Source organism: Trachypithecus francoisi, unplaced genomic scaffold, assembly GCF_009764315.1.
Source record: "Trachypithecus francoisi isolate TF-2019V2 unplaced genomic scaffold, Tfra_2.0 Lachesis_group15, whole genome shotgun sequence".
Taxonomy (NCBI): Eukaryota; Metazoa; Chordata; class Mammalia; order Primates; family Cercopithecidae; genus Trachypithecus; species Trachypithecus francoisi.
This window is the reverse complement of record NW_022681460.1, coordinates 112,504,794-112,515,863: the sequence shown is the minus strand read 5'-3', so window position 1 is coordinate 112,515,863 and position 11,070 is coordinate 112,504,794. Positions and strand designations below refer to the sequence as shown.

The following is an 11,070-nucleotide window of genomic DNA, read 5'->3' as shown; positions in this document are numbered from 1 at the left end:
ACTGAATTTTGTAACTACGTCAGGAGGCTCTTGAACTTTCTGCGGCTCACTTGTGGACTTTGTAGAGATGCGTGATAATCCAAAGTGTTAAGGAAGAATATTCAGTTGAGAAAAATGTCGAAAGGTTGAAAGGGATGCCTTTCGCTATTTTGACTTGTGTGGCTGCACCCCAGAGTGCCCGGGGTAACATAAAAACATGAATTAGGCGGCTTGCTGACGCTCAGCGGAGGCTGGGGCCGAGGGTTATGTCAAAGTCTGTGAGGTTAACCTGCACCCAGTAACAGTCATGGCGAAGTTTGAGGTTAACTCCCACCCAGTAACGCTGTTGCAATGGAAGGCATATATTTGATGTCATTCATGGGAAGAGGAAAGAGCAAGTTTTCTCACGGCCTTGGCAGTTCCACATGATGGACATTTAGTATCTACAGTTTTCTTCGCATAAGGCAGCTTTTTTGCACAAAAACATTAGAATCCAGTGAGCAAGAATGATAGCATGCAGGATAGATTTCCACATGAGGAAGTGTCAGGAACGAGGCTTTTGCATCTCTCAGCTGGATTTCCACATCTGTACATACGTGAGAACATGCCGTGTTTCCTGTCCGTAATGGTGGAGGCAGCCCTAATGTTGTATTTTCACCTGAGGACGGAGAGACCTTCAGGATTCAGGTGGGTTTGCATCTGGACTTTAGGGTGGCCCTGTAGGCCCTGTGTGAGAAGCCCCTTCCCAGTGAACTTTCCCATGTGTGTACCCGTGGACAGCCAACAGAGGGAGCAGTGCGAGCGTGAAGGCAGACAGTGGCCTGGCCAGGCTGATGCTAAGTGGGCCAGAGGCAGTGAGTACCATTTCTTGAGCTGACTACTTAAGACAGGCGCTTCCCTAGGTACTTTCACAGCTCATTGCAAGGTAGGCGTTGTTCCCATTTTGCAGGTGCAGAAGCTGAGCTGCAGAGACGTTAAGTACCTGCCTCGTAAGTGGTAGAAACTCCAGTGTTACCCTGCCCCTCATGTTCGGAGCCCCCGAGGGAGGGTCTGCCGGCAGCTCAGCCCAGCACTCTGTGTAAGGAAGTCTTCAGTGCCACTGTCCAGGATGTCTTCCCGGGGGTTGGGCCTGAACGTCGTGACCATGCGTGCTGGAGGCAGGAGGGGTGTCTTCATGTGGAGGAACTGTACATATTTCTTTGGCAGATGGCTGAGCTCTGTGACCCCGGGGCCTGTTTCAGCCTCCTGCTGTCAGAAAGCAGCTGTGTGGAAAGAGGCTGTGATTCGGCCTTGTTTGAGGGCCGATACTCTGAATGGGTGAGGCTTGGAATCCTCCCTTCGGAACAAAGAAACATGTAATGATTCTGCTGAAGGTAGAATTGGGGGACTAGGCAGAGTGGGCTCCTGCCCTCCCTAGGGTGGTTCTGTCTTTTGCAAAGGTGGCTGCATCCTTAGGGGAAGGTGAGGGGAGAAGCAGAGAGCATGGAGAGCAGTGGCTTTCGATTTTCTCCCTCCTTTTGGGGAGTTTCTCCTTATGTGGCTGGTCTGGTGCATAGTGTGATGTATTCCTGTCCCCAGCGATGCCCCGACAGCCATTGCAAGCTGAGTCCAGAGTTGGCAAGGTGAGGTCCCAGTAGTAAGAGGGAAGTGGTTTGTTCGGCTCTTCTGAGATATGTTTTATGAGAAAGATCCAGCAGCAGCCTGCAGAGATGTGGGGCCTGAAAAGAGGCCTTGGGCAGGTCTTCTCAGCAGGTCTTGGCCCTCTAGACTGTGTTCAGCACAGTTTTCGGGAGGAACAGGGAGCGTTACCTTTTCTTTCTTTTTTTTTTTTTTGAGGTGGAATCTCACTCTGTTGCCCAGGCTGGAGTGCAGTGGTGCGATCTCCGCTCACTGCAAGTTCTGCCTCCTGGGTTCACGCCATTCTCCTGCCTCAGCCTCCCAAGTAGCTGAGACTACAGGTGCCCACCACCTCACCTGGCTAATTTTTTGTGTATTCAGTAGAGACGGGGTTTCCCCGTGTTAGCCAGGATGGTCTCGATCTCCTGACCTCGTGATCCGCCCACCTTGGCCTCCCTAAGTGCTGGGATTACAAGTGTGAGCCACCGTGCCCAGCCTAGTGTGCTGGAGTGCAGTGGCACGTCCACGGCTCACTGCAAGCTCCGCCTCTTGGGTTCATGCCATTCTCCTGCCTCAGCCTCCCAAGTAGCTGGGACTACAGGCACCCACCACGCCTGGTGAATTTTTTGTATTTTTAGTAGAGATGGGGTTTCACTGTGTTAGCGAGGATGGTCTCGATCTCCTGACCTCGTGATCCGCCCACCTTGGCATCCCAAAGTGCAGGGATTACAGGCGTGAGCCACCGCGCCAGGCAGTGGTCCCTTTTCAGTCTATGCACTCTTCCCCGGAGCCGCCTGACCCAGGGTTTAGATGCTTCAGGGCAAGTGATTGACAGCGATGGGAGATGGAGTCCAGCAAGCAGATGATGAACTGGGAAGCGCTGCAGAAATGAGGGGGCGAGCATGGCCAGTCCCTTCTGAGAGGATGTGTTTGGAAGAGAGTGGGCACTGGCGTGGTACTTTTCCCCTCTGAAGAGGCATCTTCTGTGGAGATGGACAGGATGCCACATGGTGCAGCAGTTCTGTGGGGGGCAGGTTGTGGCTGTAGAGAAGCACTGGGTGCAGAAACAGTCCCCCGAGCAGGTGGGAGGACTAGGGTGCTGTGTGCTGCTCCACGCCTGCCGTGCGGTGACAGGTGGCCACCGGGCTGCCCAGCACAGTTGTTTAGAAAGCAGGTTCAAAGGGCAGTGTGCTGGGAGGAAGTGCTGGTGTGGAAACTGCAAGTTTTGGACATGTATTGCTCAGTCTTTTCAGCCGTGCCTTCTTCTATAACAGAATTGCATTATTCACTTGCTCAGTGTGACATCATGTTCTTTAAAAGATTATTTGAAAATTGAGAACAGGTTGTATGTTCCGTCTCTAGCTGTTAGATCACACGCAGGGCACATTTTCTCAAAGAGGAACGAGGCATGGGTTCTGTGTGTTCTCTTGTCTCTCAGCGAGGAGAAATGTTTGGGTTCATGATGCTTGTTGGGGGGTCTCTTTTCTGTACCTGATATTGGTTGCACAAAGTCTGTTTCCATTCTCTTAGTCTAGAAAATTTTCCTGATATTTCAACTGGAATTTTTGCTCCAACAAATTCCAGGTCATTTAGAATGTGTTAAGGTTGAGTTTCTGGGCTACACATCTTTTATGAGAGCACCTGATTCTGGTTTCTGTTTGTTTGTTTATTTATTTATTTCTTTGAGACAGAGTGTTGTTCTGTCACGCAGGCTGGAGTACAATGGCATGATTTTGGCTCACTGTGAACTCTGCGTCGTGAGTTCAAGTGATTCTTGTGCTTCAGCCTCCCAAGTAGCTGGAATTACAGGTGTGCACCACGTATATTATTTATTTAATTTATTTATTGAGATGGGTCTTGCTATGTTGCCCAGGCTACTCAAACTTCTGGGCTAGGCTGGGCGCGGTGGCTCAAGCCTGTAATCCCAGCACTTTGGGAGGCCGAGATGGGCGGATCACGAGGTCAGGAGATCGAGACCATCCTGGCTAATACGGTGAAACCCCGTCTCTACTAAAAAATACAAAAAACTAGCCGGGCGAGGTGGCGGGCGCCTGTAGTCCCAGCTACTCGGGAGGCTGAGGTGGGAGAATGGCGTAAACCCGGGAGGCGGAGCTTGCGGTGAGCTGAGATCCAGCCACTGCACTCCAGCCTGGGCGACAGAGCGAGACTTCGTCTCAAAAAAAAAACAAAAAACAAAAAACTTCTGGGCTCAAGGGATCCTCCCGCCTTGGCCTCCCAAAGTGCTAGGATTACAGGCGTGAGCCACCACACCCAGCCTGGGCCCACAGAATCGAGAACTGACAGTACTGTAGAACCTGTGTATGAAGAAGATGGACAAGCCTGACATTAGCAGCTCACCGTTGAGCACATGGCTCCCTGCAGAATAAACAAGTGTGTGGTTTCTATCTGATGAAGGTGGGCATGTAGTTCCTGGACAGTTCAGTGACTTCCTTCATTCCACAGACAAGATCAGATGCCCCCTCTATCAGCCACCGTGCTGCGGACCGGCCCAGTCTGTTTTCAGATCAGCTTGTACACACAGGGATTAGAAATATTTAAATATGAGGTTTGAAGGTATGTCTGGAGACCCAGGATGTTAGTTCTGGAGGTCCCTGTCTCCCACGTGTTTGTGGAGCTGGTGAGCTGAGGAGAGGCTGTGTTGTCTCAGCGGGATGCCAGTCAGGATTCTTCTGGCTACCCCATTCTTTTTTTTTTTTTTTTTTTTTTTTTTTTGAGACGGAGTCTCGCGCTGTCACCCAGGCTGGAGTGCTGTGGCCGGATCTCAGCTCACTGCAAGCTCCGCCTCCCGGGTTCACGCCATTCTCCTGCCTCAGCCTCCCGAGTAGCTGGGACTACAGGCGCCGCCACCTCGCCCGGCTAGTTTTTTGTAGTTTTTAGTAGAGACGGGGTTTCACCGTGTTAGTCAGGATGGTCTCGATCTCCTGACCTCGTGATCCGCCCGTCTCGGCCTCCCAAAGTGCTGGGATTACAGGCTTGAGCCACCGCGCCCGGCCTAAAGTCCCATTCTTTAACTTGTTTTTTCCCTTTTGGAATTAATTTGACTGCAGTAGGAAGGGGTTGTAGCTCAAAGTGACCGCTGTGCATTGAGTGCTGTCAGAAAAGGCTGATGAGATTTGCAGGGAAGCCTCGAAGCCTCACTGAAATGCTCCTGGTGTGCGTTAACCTTTGCAGTGAAACATGTGGGAAAGGGGCCCGCACTCACTTTTCAGCTCTCTCTCGGTGATTCCAAGAGCCCCAGGGCTGGGAGCAGGGACAGGACCTTGCTCCTGAGTCTTAGGTGTGGTGTCTGTCGCCCCTTGCTGCATTGGTGGGGCCGTCAGTGCTGCGGCCTCAGTTGCAGGGCGACCAGGGCTGCTCCGTGAAGGAGGCGCTCGCTCTGTGGAGCTGCAGGACGCTGTGTTCTCATTCTGGCCATTGCTGCTGTCCTTCCTGCCTCCCCTTTTCTGGTGAGGGAGGGCTCCAAGGACTTGCTGGCTGGTCCCCAGGTGCCAGCACTCCTGCACCTCCCCCTCCTCTCCTGACCTGTCACTTTGTTCCTCCTCCATGAGGGGCACAGGCTCGGGTGCCCTGTTGTGGCCTCTCTTTCCAGTCTGTGCGACCCAGGAGGGTCCAGGATGTTCCCTGCTGCCCTGTTCTCAGCCGTTCTTGTCGTCTTCAGGCTTTTCCTCCTTGCCTGGAGAAATTTCCCTACATGGAAACTCTTGTGACTGTACAGTCTTTTCTGACCGATCTGCTGGGTTGGTTGTTTGTTTTGTTTTTTTCTGGGGGGGACAGAGTCTTGCTCTGTCACCCAGGCTGGAGAGCATTGCAGTGAAAATGGCAATACCTAGCATTTGTAGAACTCGAATAGCTAGAACTCAGTACAGGTGGGAACGTAAGCGCCTGTTGTTGCTGAGGTGGGGCGGCAGTCAGTTGCCAGTGTGTGTTTAAACACAGGCTGATTCAACAGTTGAGCTTCTGGGAATTGAAGCTCAGAAAATAATTAAGGTGTACGCAACGATTTTGCTACTAGAATATTTGTCACAGCTTTGAAATAGGGGAGAATTGGAAATCTCTTGAATTTCCCTCAGGCAGAGATAGTTTGAAACATTGTGGTAAGTCTGTGTCATCCCTCAGGATCTGTGGGAAATTGGTCCCAGGACCTCTCTCAGATACCAGAATCGGAGGATGCTGAAGCCCCTGCTCTGAAGTGGTGTAGTGTTTGCATATAACCTGTGCACACCCTCCTGTGTACTCTGTTATCACTAGATTACATATAATGCCTAATGGAATGTAAATGCTATGCAAATAGTTGCTTTACTGTGTGTGTGTGTGTGTGTGTGTATATATATATATATATTTTTTTTTTTTTTGAGATGGAGTCTTGGTCTATCACCCAGGCTGGAGTGCAGTGGCACAATCTCGGCTCACTGCAACCTCCGTCTCCCAGGTTGAAGCAGTTCTCCTACCTCAGCATCCTGAGTAACTGGGATTAGAGGCACATGCCACCACACCCGGCTAATTTTTTACTTGTTTGTTTGTTTTTTGTATTTTTAGTAGAGACCAGATTTCGTCATGTTGACCAGGCTGGTCTCAAACTCCTGACCTCAGGTGATTCGCCCACCTCGGCCTCCCAAAGTGCTCAGATTACAGGCGTGAGCCACCGCGCCCGGCCTGCTTTACTGTTTTCTTTAGGGAATAATGATAAGAAAAAAAGTCTGTGCATATTCAGTACAGATGCAATGTATTGTTTTCCTAATATTTTCTATCCACTGTTGGTTGAAACCATGCATGTGGAGTCACCCTATGGATGGGGAGGGCCGACTGTACTTTCCTGACAGGTGGTTACAGTGTTTCTACCTGAAAAGACCTGGTTGCAAAGCAGCATGCCCAGTGTAACTTTCCTCAGGCCCGGGGAAAAGCCTGGAGGGAGGTTCCTGCAGAAACACTGGCAGTGGTTCCCTGGGCCAGTGGGATGAGGACCAGGCATTGAGCTAGCAGTAGGGAAACAGTGGTGAATAAGGTGGGCCTCGCTGTGTCTCCTGGAGCTTACTGGACTGAGGATGAACCTTTCTCCACTAAGTTTTATTCTGAAAAATTTCAAAACTAAGGAAGAGTTGAAAGCATAGTACAATGACTATCCCTAGCCCTTTCACCTTTATTCTACCAGTTGTTAACCTTTTCCATATTTGCTTGTATATGTTACCCCCTCACCTCCCAAAATTTTTTTCTATTGTTTTTGTTATTTGAAAGTAAGTCACACACGGTAGCGTTTCACCCCAGAATCCTTCTGCAGGTGCCTTCTGAGCTCAAAAGCTTTATCCTGTACAGCCTCTTCATCATCACATTCAAGATAGCATTAACATTGCATGTTTTGTTTTTTTTTTTTTCTTTTTTTTTGGTGGGGGATGGAATCTCATGCTGTTGCCCAGAATGGAGTGCAGTAGTGTGATCTTGGCTCACTGCAACCTCTGCCTCCTGGGTTCAAGTGATTCTCCTGCCTCAGCCTCCCAAGTAGCTGGGCCTTACAGGTGCGTACCACCACTTCTAGCTAATTTTTGTATTTTTAGTAGAGATGGGGTTTTATGATAACATGGCATTTTTTAATGCAAAGGTGACATGCAGCCTTCCTCAGTGGTCCCCAGTCCTCCTCAAAGCTCTTTTTTCTTCTTTTTGTTTTTTTTTCTAAGAGACTGGGTTTTGCTCTGTTGCCCAAACTAGAATGCAGTGGCGTGATCGTAGCTCACTGCTGCCTTGAACTCCCTTGGGCTGAAGCCATCCTCCAGCCTTAGCCTCCTGAATAGCTGGGAGTATAGGCCTGTGCCGCCACACCTGGCTAATTTTTTTTTTTTTTTTTTTTTGAGATGGAGTCTTGCTCTGTTGCCCAGGCTAGGGTGCAGTGGTGCGATGTCAGCTCCCTGCAACCTCCGCCTCCCGGGTTCAAGCAATTCTCATGCTTCAGCCTCCCGAGTAGCTGGGATTACAGGTGCCCGCCACCACGTGTGGCTAATTTTCATATTTTCATTAGGGACAGGGTTTCACCATCTTGGCCAGGATGGTCACAAACTCCTGACCTCATGATCCCCCTGCCTCGGCCTCCCAAAGTGCTGGGATTACAGGCTTAAGCCACCACGCCCAGCGCTGGCTAATTATAATGTTTAAAATTTTTTGCACAGATGGGGTCTTGCTGTGTTGTCCAGGCTAGTCTTGAACTGGGCTACAGTGATCCTCCCACCTGCTCCTTCCAAAGTGCTGGGAATACAGGCATGAGCTACAGCACCTGGCTGGCATTTCTTAAAATACGAGGCTAGTTGTCTCATATTTTATGTAAATACAGGATTCACAATCTGGATTTGTCTCATTGTTTCCTCATTAGATTAGATTCAGGCTATTTATGGCAAGAATCCTGCTTAGGAGATGATGAACTAAAGGTAATTTTTTGTTTGTTTTTTTGAGATGCAGTCTCACTCTGTTACCTAGGCTGGAGTGCAGTGGCACAATCACGGCTCACTGCAACCTCTGCCACCTGGGTTGAAGTGCTTCTCCTGCCTCAGCCTCCCGAGTAGCTGTGATTACAAGCGCCTGCCAATGCACCCAGCTAATTTTTGTATTTTTAGTAGAGACGGAGTTTCACCATCTTGGTTAAACTGGTCTTGAGCTCCTGACATCGTGATCCACCCACCTCAGCCTCCCAACATGCTTTGAGACAGAGTCTCGCTGTGTCTCCCAGGCTGGAGTGCAGTGGCGCGATCTCAGCTCACTGCAATCTCCATCTCCTGGGTTCAAGCGATTCTCCAGCCTCAGCCTCACGAGTAGCTGGGATTACAGGCTCCTACCACCACGTCCGGCTCATTTTTGTATTTTTAGTAGAAACGGAGTTTCACCATGTTGGCCAGGTTGGTCTTGAACTCCTGACCTCAAGCCATCCACTTCGGCCTCCCAAAGTGCTGGGATTACAGGCGTGAACCACCATGCCCGGACTTCCTTAGTGGCCCTTCTGACCTTAAGCTGTTTTTCCCTCCTGACAGTGAGACTCTGCTCTTGTGGTCTCTTTCCTGATTGGGCAAGGTGCCAGGGGGCTTTTTCTAGGCCTTGACTTTGCTCTTGTTTCTAAGGTATCCTGTGGTGGTAAAAGGGACGTGTGCTCTGTGGGTAGGTGCAGCCACCTGTAGAGCTGAAACTACATCCCCAGGATGGTTGTGTGGCTGGTGGTCCTTGGGGAGCCCAGCAGTCAGGATCCGAGCAGCCCACCTGTCTTGGGGTTCCCGCTGTGCACCTAGGCCCAGGCCCAGGGCTCAGCTGACTGGCACGCAGCACTGCTTGGACTTTCCCTGTGGGAAGGGATAGGAATAGACCAATCTTTGGAAGAATGGTGTGCTGGCTTTGCTGAGCCCTGTTCTTCGGAAAGTTTGATCTGGAGAGCTGCAGCAGCCAGACCCTGGGGAGGCAGGTTAGTGAGCAGGCTCCTGACTTACGAGCTAAGAAGCCTGATGGCTGCTCATTTCCCCCAGTGTCGACATCACTGGGGGTCCTTCCTGAGGGTGAGTGCTGGGTTCGTCTGCGTTTCTCTCTCCCAGTTGGGCTGGACTCTGGACGTGAGGCTGAGGGAGTGCATGGCTCCTTCAGAGCGTGGGCTCGGACGCTCAGATGCTCGAGTGCTTCCGGCTGCTTTTCCGTTGGTAACTCACGTGTTCTTCCTGCAGGCTGGCATTTTTCTTTCATGGGTTTTTTCCATTGGTCAGAATTATAGTCTTCTGATTGTATGTACATAGCTGGTTATTATCAGATACATAGTTTAAAAATGTGCATCTAAATATAGATTTTATTGGTGAATGCATTGTGTTCTCATTCCATAAAAAGTCTTAAGCACAAAATTATGCTTAAAAAAAAAAAATCTTAGCACTGAGTGTGGTGGCTCACGCCTGTAATCCGAGCACTTTGGGAGGCTGAGGCAGGTGGAGCACCAGAAATCAGGAGTTCGAAACCAGCCTCTCCAACATGCTGAAACCCTGTCTCTATAAAAAATACAAAAATTAACCGTGCGGTAATGGCACGTGCCTGTAATCCCAGTTACTCGGGAGGCTGAGGCACGAGAATTGCTTGAACCTGGGAGACGGAAGTTGCGGTGAGTGGAGATGGCACCACTGCACTCCAGCCTGGCCAACAGAGTAAGACTGTCTGAAAAAAAAAAAACAAAAAAAATTCTTAGCAGGCTCTCCTGTGCAGATGCTGCTGGTGCTGAGCTTTGTGTCTGGGGCAAAAAAGGTGAGGGCGGGCCCCGGTTGGTTTAGGAGAAGTGGTTATGAACAGAATGGGCCCCATGCTCCCAGCCTGAAGAAATTCTTTCATGAAAAAGATTGCTTCTGCAGCTTGGAAGGGGATGGTCCAGCTGATGCTCCTGACCCTCTCTCAGCCCCAGGGGCAGAAGGGAAACAGTCAGCAGCATGGCCATTGCAGATGGTGCCCAAGGCGGGAGAGTAGTTAGTGTCTGAGCAGGAGGGGGTGGCCGGCCTTTGTGGGGCTGCTTCAGAGAGCTGGGCAGAGTCTGGGCCCCAACGTGGACTAGCAGGGGAGGAGCTCTCCTGGCTGGGGTGGCCACTCAGGGAGGTCTGGGTTGCCTGAGCAGGGAATCGGCCTCCTGTGGAGGAGGTTTGCCAGCGGGAGGTGCTCTTCGTGTGGGCCTGGAGGACCTCCAGGCGGCCTGCACTCGCCTAATACAGCTGGCTTCTGCTGGGAGGCTGGGTTTGCAGCCAAACTCTGAGACCTTTTGGACAAAACATGCTAAAGAAGTTGGTGGTGATAAGAAATTCATACTAAACTTGTTCTATTAGGGCTTTTTTCGCTTCAAGTGTATTATTTTCCTTCAGTAGCCCTCTATTTTTCAAATTAATGTTGAGCATCGTGTCAGAGTCAGGTTTTGAATGACACAGGATGTTTTCAGATCCTGTAAGTTTACTTGAAGCTATCAAAATAGCCTCCTAACAAAGTTATTATTATTTTTTTTTTGAGACGGAGTGTCTCTCTGTCTCCCAGGCTGGAGTGTAGTGGCGCCATCTCGGCTCACTGCAAGCTCTGCCTCCTGGGTTCACGTGATTCTCCTGCCTCAGCCTCCCTAGTAGCTGGGACTATAGGCGCCCGCTACCATGCCTGGCTAATTTTTTGTATTTTTAGTAGAGACAGGATTTCACTGTGTTAGCCAGGATGGTCTCGATCTCCCAACCTTGTGATCCGCCTGCCTTGGCCTCCCAAAGTGTTGTGATTACAGGCGTGAGCCACCGCGCCTGGCCTGCATCCTGGTTTTCGTATTGATCAGTGGTGTTTAAAGTACACCTGTAGGAAGCTCCAAATCGCGGAAAGTGAACAAAGCCTCCTTGCAGAGAAATCTTGTACTTTGGTGTTTTCATCATATGTTTGTGTGACAAATATACAAAGACAATGTTGAAGGTGTGGCTTAGTGAAATTGAGACCTGGCGC

General features: G+C 50.3%; 1 long non-coding RNA gene across 1 annotated transcript; it reads left to right on the top strand.

Annotated features, from left to right (window-relative positions):
* The first annotated feature begins 815 nt into the window (after nucleotides 1-815).
* Nucleotides 816-9,572, top strand: LOC117097784. Its single transcript, XR_004443062.1, has 3 exons — nucleotides 816-968; nucleotides 1,186-1,296; nucleotides 9,174-9,572. It is a non-coding gene; the product is annotated as an uncharacterized LOC117097784 (long non-coding RNA).
* The last annotated feature ends 1,498 nt before the right edge of the window (nucleotides 9,573-11,070 follow it).